An 11,402-nucleotide genomic window follows, 5' to 3' on the forward strand; every position below is an offset into this window, starting at 1 on the left:
GTGCCCATGTTTGCATGAAATATTCCTTTGGTATCTCTAATTTTCTTGAAGAGATCTCTAGTCTTTCCCATTCTATTGTTTTCTTCTCTTTCTTTGTATTAATCACTGAGAAAGGCTTTCTTATCTCTCCTTGCTATTCTTTGAAATCTCACCTCCAACAGCCAGCCCCAGGTCAAGTGCCCTGAGGTCCAGACTCAGTGACATTTAGGAACTCAGTGCAGAAACTCTTCTGCATTGGATCTTGATGCAAAATACAATTCTGGTCTGAGCAGGAAGAGGAAGTCTCCTGTGAGTACAGATGCGGAAAGAGTTTTCCCTGACCGGGAATTGAACTCAGGCCACAGAGCAGTGGACACCGAATCCTGGCCACTAGACCACCAGGGAGCTGTACACAAAAGATGAATTAGGGCCTCCAAGTGAAAATTGAGAGTGTAAAAGATGAAACCAGAGATGCAGAGAACAGGAAATTGCCCAGCAGACCAGAGCTGTGTGCAGCTGTGCAAGGCTCCCAGCCCTTGACCGGCTGCTCATCGCCCTTTAAATCCCCTTTCCTGGGGGATGCTTCTGTTTCTGAGACCAGGTCACAAAGTATCTAACTGGGTCCCTCCTGGTCTAGCTCTAGCGCTGTGTGCTGCCCTGCTGCTCTCTTTGTGAACCTCGGTTTTCCCTCCAGTCAGGTGCCAACTTGGCGTTCAGCGGGCGATGAGCAGATCAGTCTACCTCCAGATCTCTGACCTGGCCTTGGGGCCTCTCCTAATGACCTCACGGGTACCGGTTCATTTCCCTCCACTACCGTCTCAGTTCATGGAGCCTCAAATTCTTCATTTCCGTGTGTTTGGCTGAAGCCCACGGTGAGACCTGGGTGCAGTCTCTTTTCTTCCACCAGGAAAATAAAACCACTCCTCACGTGCTGAGTTGGAAACTGCAAGTGAGCTTCACGGGAATGAGCTCCTTGGTTTTCAGTGACAATCTGTGAACATGTGAAAGAGATCCAGGAGTCCGACAAGGAGCCGAAGGGGTTTCCGGAGGTAAAGGTGACCCGAAGTCAGCCCTGTCCTTCCCCCCTGGGATGAACTGGGCCTGGGCTCCGCAGGGACTCGGAGCAGAGAAAGGAGGGCTGCTTTCTTGTGTTGAGTAGACTTTCAGGTGGTCACCAACTCTTCCTACAGCTGCGTCAGCTGCCTCACCCCGTGCCTTTCACGCCTTTTCGTTTTGCCTATGAGAACGCAAATCTCAGGGGGGAAAAAGCGATCTATTTCCGGGGACCTTTCATGCATGAGGCGAATGTGATAACCACTACACTATGGAAAGGGGACAATCGCTACCACTGAACACTGTATCCAGGAAAACCCAAGGTTCTGCCGCCACTAGCCAAGCCACCAACTTTTAACACTCATGCAGAAACCTTGGAGCCCCAAGCTCTCTCGTGCACGGAGACAGCGGCTCCCGAGGGCCCTGCTTTAGGGTTCCTCCTCTCTCCTGAAGTGAGGCCCCTCGGGCCCCCACAGACTGCATTCGGGGTCCCGCACCCAACGCAGAGTCCTCGGACCCTCAGCTGCGCACCCGAGAGCAGACTCCCCAGCTCCCGGAAGCCGCAGGAGGCGGGGGACCAGGGGTCCGAAGCCCAGGAGACCTTGCAGCCCAACAGTGTGGACGCCAACCCTCCTGGGCTGCGGACCTCAATGGCACTTTTCACGGCGCCTGCCATCAGTGCTCTGGGCTCTCAGGAATGACCGACGCTCCTCTTGGAAAAAGAGGGTCTCTTTGGTATTCTCTAAAATCTCAATTTGCCGTCCCTGGGTGGGCTCGAACCACCAACCTTTTGGTTAACAGCCGAACGCGCTAACCGATTGCGCCACAGAGACAACGACACATACTTCTGCTTGTCTCTGCATGGAGGAGACACTTCCCCGGTGGCTCAGACGGTAAAGCGTCTGTCTACAATGCTGGAGACCTGGAGACCTGGGTTTGATTCCTGGGACAGGAAGATCCCCTGGAGAAGGAAATGGCAGTACTCTTGCCTGGAAAATCCCATGGACAGAGGAGCCTGGTAGGCTACCGTCCACAGGGTCGCAAAGAGTCGGACACGACTGAGAGACTTTACTTACTTATTCATTCAGGTCCTTCCCCCTACCTGCCACAGATGCCCACGCCCTCAGAGATAGATATCAGGATCCAGGGCTCGGACCCTCCGGGCCTGAACCGAATGAGATCCAAGGACAGCTGAACACCCTGTGGGTGCCAATGATGGCTCTTCCCGTATCCTCACCTACACTCAATGAATGACAGTTTGCCCACCCCGGCAAAGGCCTCTGGGGCCGAGGTTGTGCTTAGGTTTCCTGTGTCCACCAGGTAATTTCCACCAGTGCAGAGGTCTGGTGATGGTTGCCCTGTGTCTGCACCCCTGGGACAGGGTTTGGCACTCACCAGGACACTCTAACACTTGGATGGCTACACTGTCGTCTTTAGCCCTTTGTCCCATGAAGACCCCTGAGGACATATGGAAAAGTTTTCAAAGTGAAAAGTTCTTTTTAAAAAGCCTTTATCCCAGTTTTTGATTTACCAGCATCCCGTGCGGCGGGACATGGAAAAGCTTATTGGACACCGCCTATCGGATGGAGTTCGGATAGCCCAGCTGGGTAGACTGCATTCTGTGGGGTCCACCTGGGAATGGGAAGGGGTGGGAATTGAAAACCAAACAGGAAAGGTGGGTTTGGGAGGATGGCATGGAGACCTCCAGGAGGCCCAGAGAGGATCATTGTCTCAGTCCCCATAACACAGTGGGGAAGGAGGCAAAGAGCTCTCCCCAAAAGGAAAGCAGGAGGCAAGGGAGGTGGGGAAGTGGGGGAGATGAGAGGGGAAGGGGAGGGAGAGGAGAATCAAAGAATTTGTTCTTCCACTCATCCCTCCTCCTTCTCTTGCCCTCTCTCTCCTACTTGCTCTTCTTCCCATCTCTACAACTGAGAAATCCTGACACAACCACATCTGAGAAGGAAGACCCAACTAATCTGTACTCAGAAGCATAAACTCTTGGTTGTAAGAATGGTTCTACCCATGTGTGGTCTTAGACAAATGAAGAAACTTCTTGTACCTCTCTTCTTTCTTCTGTAAAGTGAAAGCAATAAGAACATTCTTCAATCCGTTGTCAGATGTGCCTGGATTTAGAAACTATTGTATCAATAATGTTATAGGCAGTGAAATAATATTGTCATTATCCTCTGAATCTTTTGACAACCCCTACCCTTATTTATTTCATGTTAAATTAGCTTGTTGCTTCTAGAAATTTCTGTAAACAGAATCAAGACACTGCCTGCTGTGACTGCTCTTGTTCACCAATTCTCTGATTGCAGGTCTGGAACCAATATATGGGCTGGAGGAAATGGGAAGAACACACATCTCCACCCAACACAATCTGACCTCACCTGATTCCCTCCTTGCCCCTTGTCAGAGCACAGTTTTCCTGGCATCCTGGCTACTCTGTGATCTCTCAACACATGGATATCTTTTCTTCCTGTATCAGCCAGAGACCATTTCTGATCCTTGCACTTATAAACTTTGATCGACCTTCAGTTTCTCCTGAAAGAGCTCTTTGTGTTGTTTGTTACCACTCGGACTTTTTCATTATACAAAAAAGTTTCATCTTCTCACCACCGAGCTATGAACGTCCTCCTCATAAAAGAACTTCCCCTTTGTCTCCTTCCTCCTTGAGTCAACCTCTGTCCAGTCTCTGGGAACAAAATAAGTCTCCAGGCAACACTGGGCGTCTTTCTGACTCTGTTTTTTGGCCATTAAAACAGATACTACTTTTTCTGTTCTGTGTATTGGATAAAGGAAGAAATGACATTGGGTGAAAATTAAGAAGGAAAGAATATTACTCTGAGCCATAATGTGGATTTATATTTATTATTCATGTAAATATTTAGCATAATGGTATTTTGTGTATATAATACTGTCTACACTGTAAGACAACTTAGATACACACCTTCTTTGATCCAGCAATCAGTGCTTCTGGGTACCTTGATTTTGTGTGCTTTTTAAAAAAAATTGTGAAGTTTCTGGATCTTGATATGTTAATTGGAATGAAATTGACTTGACCAATCTGACAAAAAATGTGTGACTGCCTAAATGTCAGAGTCCTACCTTGTGGCCCCTGTGGCACGTAGTTGATCTGAGTCACCCCAGGTGACTGAGTGACTTCACTTTCACTTTTCACTTTCATGCATTGGAGAAGGAAATGGCAACCCACTCCAGTATTCTTGCCTGGAGGATTCCAGGGATGGGGAAGCCTGGTGGGCTGCCGTCTATGGGGTCGCAGAGAGTCGGACATGACTGAAGCAACTTAGCAGCAGGTGAGTTTGGCCTGGTTTGTCTGAGTGTTTTGTTCATTTTTACTTATCTTATAAATCTAACAAATATACACTTGTAAAAAAAAATAAAATAAAGAAACACTACCCTCCCATCAGAAGTGTGAAGAAGAATAGAATTCTCCAGCTCCACTTTCACTGGACTGCTGACACACTTTATATATTACACATAAGAGATGGTGGTGGCTTTGGAGGTAATCCATGCTATGTGACCAAGGGAAATCCCACCTCCTGATAACCATCTGCCCTCTCTGGGCTATGGTGAAAGGGTGAAAGCAAAGGAAAGGAAAATTACACTCTTATTTGGAGAAATTTTACCTCAGGATGGGACACTGGCAAACGGAGGCAGAATAAGTGGTTGATGATGGAGACTTCAGGGGCTTTTCCATGGGCCGAAACCTGAAGTGGATTTTACTTCATTTCCTGAGGTGCAAGTGAAGTGAGAGAAGTCAGTCAAAGGAGAGGAGCAGAAAGAACGCAAAGGGGATGAGCACCCACTCCAGTCAACAGTATACAAGTCAGGTCGGAACCCTAGAAGAACTGTCTTGGTTACCAGCCGGAAGTATGGAGCCTAAAGAAGCCCTTATCCACTTCTGGTGACAAACAGCAGGTATCTTTCAAAGGGATTCCATGGTGTAATGGTGAGCACTCTGAACTCTGAATCCAGCGATCCAAAAATTGGATGGGACCTTTCTGGTTAATTAGAACTAGGACACTCTTTACTCCCCTAATAGGACCTGCCTTCCAGCGGCATAGTTCACATGGACCCGATGGACAAGTGTGGGGCCGACCCAGGGCCTCCTCGCTGGACCCAGGTGGCTCTGCCCATCCCTGGCCATTGGAGGCCCAGCCCCTGACCTCCTCTCTATTCCCCGCCCAGGGGAGCAGCGACCCAGCCAGTGCCGCACCCCCCGCCTGCCGTCGGGTTACCCAGGATCTTGGGGGCAAATGGGAGAGGCTGCACCCCCGAGTCCTGCCCTGTGAGGGGGCTTCACACTGCACGCCTTGTAGTCACTGATCAGCCAGGATGGCAGCTTTCCGGTACAGGGTTCCAGACCTGACTGGGAAGAACTATGTTTTATTCAGGTTCTCTATTATTCTGAATATTAATTGACCCTATCCCAGTTTATTATGACTTTATTCAGAGTTTCTTGCTCCTAAGTCTTCACTGGGCATGCAAAACAGCTGTTCAGCCAATATTTGAACCTTGACTCTTGGAAATCTCGTCCATTAGTCCCAGCTCAACCCGAAAGAGGAGCGTCGGTCGCAGACTTTGGCATCTGAGGAGACTCCAAGTCCCTGACCCATGGCCACTGGGCCAGGCTGCTCTGGGGCCAAAGGGGAGAGGAGCCACTGGGAGTCTGGAGCCGGACCGGATCCTGCATCCTGCAGTGACTGCTCCACCGAGAAGATGTCCCACGACGGTGAGCAGAGCAGAACAATTGTGTCCTTTACTGCTTGAGAGAAAAGTATGGATGAGGCCCGTGATGGACTTGAATAGCTAATTAAAGTGTTCCCTTCCGGGTGCAAAGGAGTACTTCTCAGATTCTTATATTTTGGAACCTTAAGTGGTTAAAGAAGGACTCAGTGACAGAGCTGTCTTTGTTTGTTAAGTCGCTCAGTCATGTCCGACTCTTTGCGGCCCCATGGACTGCAGCATGCCAGGCTTCCCTGTCCATCACCATTTCCCCGAACTTGCTCAAACTCATGTCCATCGAGTGGGTAATGCCATGCAACCATCTCATCCTCTGCTGTCCCCTTCTCCTGCCTTCAATCTTTCCCAGCATCAGGGTCTTTTCCAATGAGTCAGTTCTTCCCATCAGGTGACTACAGTATTGGAGCATCAGTCTCAACATCAGTCCTTCCAATGAATATTCAGGACTGATTTCCTTTAGGATTAACTGGTTTGATCACCTTGCTGTTCAGGGAACTCTCAAGAGCCTTATCCCACACCACAGTTCAAAAGCATCAATCTGTTGGTGCTCAGTCTTCTTTATAGTCCAACTCACATCCATACATGACTACTGGAAAAACCATAGCTTTGACTAGATGGACATTTGTTGGCAAAGTAATTTCTCTGCTTTTAAATATGCAGTCTAGATTGGTCATAGCTTTTCTTTCAAGGAGCAAGAGTCTTTTGATTTGATGGCTGAAGTCACCATATGCAGGTCATTCATTTTTTAAATTTAAAAATGTTAAATATATATAAAGAAGAAAATAAGCCATCATCCATAGTCCCACCTCCTGGAATGAACTACTGTTAACATCTTCACATATGTTCCTTCAAATCTATTTTTAAATTTCCAAGTGTTAGCAAAAAGTATGTGGGTGCATGCTCAGTCACTTTAGTCCTGTCTGACACTTTTGGACCATATGGACTATAGTCCACTAGGCTCCCCTGTCCATGGGATTCTCCAGGCAAGAATATTGGAGTGAAATATTCCAGGGGATCTTGCTGCCCTAGGGATCGATCCCAGATTTCTAGTGTTTTTTGCATTGGCAGGTGGGTTCTTTACCATTAGCATTACCTGGGAAGTCCCTAAAGTATATATGTTTATTCTATAAAATTCAAATGATGCAGAAAATACAAATATGTAAAATTTTGAAACATCTTAAATTCAAAAGTAACTTCTGTTAATGTAGGTAAATGTTGATGGAGTCATTTAGGCATATCAACCGACAGAAGAATATATACAAATAAACTTTTATATTTGAGCTCTTATAGGTTATATTCCTATTTTAATGTATTCCCATTTAATAGTGCATAAATTCAATGGAAAAACACAAAAATAAAGAAACTGTTGAACTTTCAACTTGTTTACCTTAAGAGAGATACATTTCTAAAAGAACTCTAATGATAATAATAATAATAAAAATGATTATAATTTAATCAAGCAATTAAAATTTTGAATAATTTTTCTCATTACTTTTAAAAAATATAATTTCTTAAGATATAATTTTAAAATAATGGAAAGTACCCATTTCAAGTTTGATGACTTGATAAGTGAATGTACCTATGGTACCACTACCCTGTACAAGAACATCTCCAGTATTCCAAAATATCCTCTTGTGCTCCTTTGCAGTCAATCCCCCTACCACTCCCTGTCCCAGGTGCTCAGTGATCTAGTTCTTTTCACTAGGGGTTAGTTTGCCTCATCTAGTAATTCCCATAGGTGGCTCCACAGAGTATGTACTCTTTTCATTGTTCAGGGTGATGTTTTAACCCATATTGTTGCCATATATCAGAAATTTGTTTCATTTTATTGAAGAGTATCATTCCTTGAATAAATATATCACAATTATATCTATTAACCTCATGATGGACATTTGAATGGTTTTCAATTTGGGAACTATCATGAACAAAGCTACTATAAGCAAATCCCTTCTGTGGGCATATATTTTATAAATTCCATGTAAAATATTTTATTCTTTAATATGAATTTATTTTGCAAATGGATGTTACACTCATAAAGAAAAAATTTATTGAAATGTTTAAAAAATTAACTCAAATGTTACAAAAGAATGAAGTAGCAGCTTATCTTTGATTGTTTCCTACTAGAACATACTTAATATTAGCCACATGCTGTGCCAGCTGTAGTACTTGATTATCTCATTTAATCTACACAACAGCTTTATGAAGTACTTATTATTTCTTTCACATGACACTTACAAAATTGATTTTGCAAACTGCAGTTGATCCAAGGTCAAAAGGAAGGTAAGTGGTGGCACCAGGACTAAAAGGAGGCCCCCTGAGTGTTGGGCTCATTACACTTGGGCTAAATGTTCTCTGCTGTTCCTGGTTCCTGGTTTCCTGTCTACCTTTCGCCCCTGATCTGTGTGCTTGAGGCTGACCCTGGCAACCAGCATTTCCAGGTCTTTCTTGCCCATGGAATTCAATGGGTGCAGCCAAACAAATGAGATCAGAAGGGAGAGGGGAGGAAAGTGAATGATAAAGGTTACCTGCCATATCAGCAAATAAAGGCTGATCTAGCCATCAGCCACTACCAACCTTAATAAGTATGTTAAAAAGAAATCTGCTTTGGAGAGGGAAATGGCAACTCACTGCAGTATTCTTGCCTGGAAAATCCCATAAAGAGAGGAGCCTTGTGGGCTACAGTCCATGGCATCACACAAGAGTTGGATATGACTGAGCATACATGACTGAACACCGACTGCGGGATCTTAGTTCCACAAACCCTGGCCCACAGCTGTGAAAGCACCAAGTTCTAATCACTAGACTGCCAAGGAATTCTTGTCACATCTTAGAATGTCAGTTACCTGGGTATAAACTTTGTCAAAGCACTTCATTATATGTGTGCTTGAAAGATGCAAGAAGCTGGATCATAAATGTTCTCATCACACACAAAAAATGAGAATTATGTGATGGGATGGAGGTGCTAGTTAATGCTCTGGTGGGAATCATTTTGCCATATATTACTGTAGCCAATCAACGTGGGAATCATTTTGCCATATATAACTGTAGCCAATCAACGTGCTAAACTCACGCAGTGTTATATGTCAATTATATCTCAATAAAGCTGGAGAAAAAATTAATCAAAAGAAGAAATAAACCTGTCTGTTACATCTTTGGAATCCATCAAAAGTCAAGGGCTACACGCTCCAGTGCTGCAAGTTCAAGTGCTACCCAGCTAGGGAGGAAGAAGGACTGCTTATTCACTGGCCTCCTGGCCAAGATCGTTGGCTTTGGCTCCAGCTGCTGAGGGGAACTCCACCCATCTTCACCAGCGTCAGGAGGAAAGGATCGCTGCAGGCTCCCACTTCATCTTCATGAGGCATTTCGATGAGGAAATCACCGAGGATTTCTTCTTTTCCCCTAAACTATGCCCCCTCTCATTGTGTCTCTTCAAGACCATTGTTGGATGCTGACTGGACAGGGCTTGAAGGAGACGCTGCCCTTCTCCTACTGGTCTCTTCTTGCCTGGAGGTTACTGCCCACAGGATCAGAACCAGGGGACAGGGAGGGCACTGGTGGCCTGAGAACCGCAAGTCGCCACGCGCTCGCAGGTGCGCTGCTCACCTGCACCTCGCTGGCTCCAGGCAATTTGAATTTATGCCCACTCCGGAGCTTCTCCACTGGTTCCAGCAAGGCGTGGGGCTCTAGACCTGGTGACAGGGGCCACCTGGGGCGGCCTGGTTCTGCTCCTGACCCTGGAGGACAGGCCGGAGAGAGGCCAATATTGACCGGCCTGGCCAAGAGAAGTCTAAACTGTGGCCCAGCCCACACATTGGAGGCTAAAATTCTCAAACCCTCAACTTTTAGTAGAGCTAGATCTCAAATTGAATCCATCTCCACGCCTTTATGAGGAAAGTTGAGGGAGGAAATCAGACCAAGAAAAAGATTATGTGCATCAAAATCCGCAACAAATCAAAGAAAAACAGGATTTTCTGACAAGTTGGCAATGTGGTATGAAAGACTGGTGTCAAAGAGAAGTGTGTTTGGTCTGAGCAAACAGAGCATCAGGTAAGATGGGAAAACACCCTTGTCACAGGGGTGGAAGGGGAAAGAACCAGAATTTTGCTTGGAGCCCTGGGGCCTTCCCTAATACTATTATCCATTGAGGCCATCCACTTTCCTGAATCCGCGGTCCTTAGTGATATTTGGGAAGCCAGGTCTCAGCTGGAGGCTTCCTCATCCCCCTCCTTTTTTTTTTTCCCTGAAGACAGAATCCCAAAGGTTTCAGCACTCTGATGTTTGCTTCTCAACTATCAAGCTCCCTATAGCACCTGGGCCTCACTAATTGAACAAGTAACTGACTAGAAGCAGTTCACTGACCTGCCTGAACTTCAAGCTTGGGAGAAGAGTGGAGGACGAGGAGAGAAGATTGTGTGTCTCCTGAGTGAATTCAAAGCTCTGATCATTCCTGAGAGCCGAGGCCACCGAATCCCTATGTGATGAACAGGGCAACCCAGGTGCGGGTCCATAGCACTGGAGGAGCAGGGTCTACACTGTTGCGTGACAGGCTCCCTCGGGTTCAAACAAAGGTAACCCCACTTTCCCCGCTCCTGTAGCTTCCCAGAGCTGAGGCATCCGCTGGGCTGACCACTGCTCTCAGGGGCATAGCAGTGGGACTGGAGACTCTGCGCTGGGTGTGGGATCTGGAAGCCAGACTCTGCGTGCCCAAGTGTCCTGGTTTCAGGAGGAAGGGAGGAGCCCTAGAGCAGGGGCTCTTGGCAGTTGCAGTCTCCTCATCTGATGTATCACTGGTGGTTCCAGGTTCCTTCTTAAGTTTGAAAGACTGGTGAACAGGAGAATGTGGGCAGGACCAGAGGTTTACATGGACATAGCATCAAACAAAACACAGGCCTTGCTTCCATAGTGTAGTTCACCTCACATGTGAAAGGTCCCAGCCGGAAACAGAATTTCCCCTTTCCTGAGATTTGCATTCCCATTCAAGAAACACAAAGCAGGGTGGAAGTCATGGCAGCAGGTGCTCTTGCATTTTCCTTGGCCCAAGAAACAGGGGGACAGAAAAAGAAATGCAAAAAGGCAAAATGGTTGTCTGAGGAGGCCTTACCAGTAGCTGAGAAAAGAAGAGAAGCTAAAGGCAAAGGAGAAAAGGAAAGATATACCCATCTGAATGCAGAGTTCCAAAGAATAGCAAGGAGAGATATGAAAGCCTTCCTCAGTGATCAATGCAAAGAAATAGAGCAAAACAACAGAATGGGAAACACTAGAGGTCTCGTCAAGAAAATTAGAGATACCAAGGGAACATTTCATGCAAAGAAATGGTATGGACCTAACAGAAGCAGACGATATTTTAAAAAGGTGGCAAGAATACACAGAAGAACCATGCAAAAAAGATCTTCATGACAGATAACCACAAAGGTGTGATCACTTACCTAGAGCCAGACATTCTAGAGTTTGAGGTCAAGTGGGCCTTGGGAAGCATCACTACAAACAAAGCTAGTGGAGATGATGGAATTCCAGCTAAGCTATTTAAAATCCTAAAAGATGATGCTGTTAAAGTGCTGTGCTCATATGCCAGTAAATTGGAAAACTCAGAAGGGCCACAGGAC

General features: G+C 46.1%; 1 non-coding gene across 1 annotated transcript; it reads right to left on the reverse strand.

Moving 5' to 3' along the window:
* Positions 1-1,791: 1,791 nt before the first annotated feature.
* TRNAN-GUU (transfer RNA asparagine (anticodon GUU)) lies at positions 1,792-1,865 on the reverse strand. Its single transcript has one exon. It is a non-coding gene; the product is annotated as a tRNA-Asn (tRNA).
* Between the last annotated feature and the right edge of the window lie 9,537 nt (positions 1,866-11,402).

The sequence above is a fragment of the Moschus berezovskii genome, chromosome 4, assembly GCF_049115385.1.
Source record: "Moschus berezovskii isolate FMDL1 chromosome 4, NW_MosBer_1.0, whole genome shotgun sequence".
In the NCBI taxonomy this organism is placed as follows: Eukaryota; Metazoa; Chordata; class Mammalia; order Artiodactyla; family Moschidae; genus Moschus; species Moschus berezovskii.